The 2685-nt window shown below is 39.6% G+C and overlaps 1 pseudogene; it reads left to right on the forward strand.

The window, feature by feature from the left end:
• Nucleotides 1-469: 469 nt before the first annotated feature.
• Nucleotides 470-1189, forward strand: LOC118922864 (transcription initiation factor TFIID subunit 10-like; annotated as a pseudogene).
• The last annotated feature ends 1496 nt before the right edge of the window (nt 1190-2685 follow it).

Below are 2685 nucleotides of genomic sequence, written 5' to 3' on the forward strand. Positions count from 1 at the left end.
TGTGTGAAAATAGAAATATAACGAAATATACAGGATTCTTACACAGAAATTAAAGCAATAAACCATAGTAGAAAGAAAACTCCAATGAATAATCTAAGGTCCCATCCTAAAAATCTAGAAAGAGAAAAGCAAATAAAACCAAAGCTAAATATAGAAGGAAATACTAAAGAACAGAATGGAAATCAATGAAACTAGACAAGAAAATCAGTTAAATTGAAAGCTAGTTCTTTGTAGGGAAAAAAAATCAATAAACCTGAAAGAACTCTGCCAAGCTAACAAAAGAAAACAAGAGTAAATAACCCTAAAAGAGGGCATATCACTGTATTCCTAAAGACATTAAAAGGATAAGGAAATACAATAAACAACTCTAAACTAGTAAATTTGACAAAATAGTTGAAATAGGTAGATTACTACTTAGAAAATACCAAAAGTCACTCAAGAAGGAATAGAGAGCTGCCTCTCCACCCAGATGACAAACTGTAGCGCCTCAGGCTCAGACCTCAAGGAGGCACCGGCCTCCACTGCCTCAGCCCCTGCAGCACGGCCCTCAGTGCACTGCTGACCAAAGAACAAGGCACAGTGTCTGTGGCTGGAGGCGCAGCAGGGGGCATGGAACACATGGCAGCGTAGGCTGGAGAGCTGGCTGAGCTGAGCGGGTAAGCTGTCACTGGGCGGTGCGGCATCCTCTGAGGGGGCCGTGCCTAACGGGGTTTACCCGCTGCTCAACACTGCCCATGGAGCAGTGAGGCTGACGGTGTTCAGCACACCTTTCGTGGACTTCCTGATTGCAGCTGGAGGCTTCCACATCCCTATTCCCGGATGTAATGACTGGATACTGCCTGAACCATGCTGGCTTTGGTTTTATTTATTCTATTTATTTGGTTTTAAATAATAGAGAGAGAGGCCTTGAACACACATGGAATTCAGCTCATCTCCCTAGCTGCCCATAAATTCATCTCAGATATTGCCCATGATGCTCTGCGACACCACAAAATGAAGGGAGTACACTTAACCATGGAGGAGTTGACCGCTGCCCTCAGTGAGTATGACATCAGTGTAAAGAAGCCACACTACTGACAGGATTGGTTTGCAGATGGCAGTGTGAGAGGTGAGACAGAGGCCTCCTCCCAAAACCACATATAGTATGAAAATATAATTAACACGACTAATCCTGAAAGAGCAACAGGAAAGAAGGGTCTCTAGGAATGGAAGAATATTGAGAGAACTGTGTGACCCATCCAAACAGAACAACACTCTTATTAGAGTGGTACCAGAGGAAGAAGAGAGTGAAAACGGCAAAGTGTGTCTTTGAGGAGCTAATTTCTGAAAACTTCCTCAATCTCGGGTAGGAGATAGTCTCTCATGCCGTGGAGGTGCACAGATTGCACAGATCTCCAAACACAAGGGCCCCAAGGAAGAACACACCGAAACGTGTACTAATTAAAATGGCAAAGATCCAGGATAAGGACAGACTAGTAAAAGCAGTCAGAGAGAGTAAACAGAGCACACACAAAGGAAAACCCATCAGGCTGTCATCAGCCTTCCCAGCAGAAACCTTACAGACCAGAAGGGAGTGGCATGATATATTTAATGCGATGAAGCAGAAGGGCCTTGAACTAAGAATACTCTACCTGGCAAGGTTATCATTTAAATTTGAAGGAGGGATTAAACAATTCCAGATAAGCAAAAGCTGAGAGAATTAACATCCCACAAAACTGTCTCTACAGTGTATTCTGGAGGGACTCCTATAGATGGAAGTGTTCCTAGAGTAAAATAGCTGTTACCAGAGGTAATAAAAATGTATAGACAAAGAGTACAGAATATGATACCCAATATATAAAGAATGGAGAAGGAAGAAAAGGAGAGAGAGATAAAAGAACGTTTAGCTTGTGTTTGTAATAGCATACTAAGTGAGTTAAATTAGACTCTTAGATAGTAAGGATGCTACCCTTGAACATTTGGTCACCATGAATCTAAAGCCTGCAATGGCAATAAGTACATACCAATCCATAATCACCCTTAACATAAATGGTCTGAATGCACTTACACAAACATGACTCAGAAATGACATGATCATATTCAAAATGGCCAGAATAAAATCCAAAATTTACTGCACATGCTAAAGCAAACAACACACACATACACACGCCATTGAAGAATGTGACAAAATCTCAAGGAAAAGGGGACAGATGCCTATTTTGAGATGTCTCATGTCGTAATTATCACATAAAGACTTTAAAGCAGCTATTATAACCATACTAAATATGGTAATGCTTAATACTCTTAAAAATTGGAAAGACTAAAGTTCTAGCAGAAAAATAAAAACTATAAAAAAAGAGCCATGTCGAGAAATTTAGAACTGAAAAAAATAATTACCAAAAATTACAATAGACATTGCATGGGCTCAACCACTGAACAGAGATGATAGAAGGATCTGTGAACTTGAAGATAACAGAGCAGCAGAAATTATCTACACTGAAGGAAAGACAGGAAAAAACATTGGAAAAATGAATACATCCTTAGAAACTTGTGGGACAGTATCAAATTGTCTAAATTTCACATTATAGGTGTTCTGTAAAAGAAAACAAAATCTGATTTTTTAGATAAAAGAATTCTTACTAAAAGCAGAAAATATCTCAGCTTTGACAAAAATGTTATTAAGAAATTCAAGATGCTCAACAAGCC

Source organism: Manis pentadactyla, chromosome 3, assembly GCF_030020395.1.
Source record: "Manis pentadactyla isolate mManPen7 chromosome 3, mManPen7.hap1, whole genome shotgun sequence".
In the NCBI taxonomy this organism is placed as follows: domain Eukaryota; kingdom Metazoa; phylum Chordata; class Mammalia; order Pholidota; family Manidae; genus Manis; species Manis pentadactyla.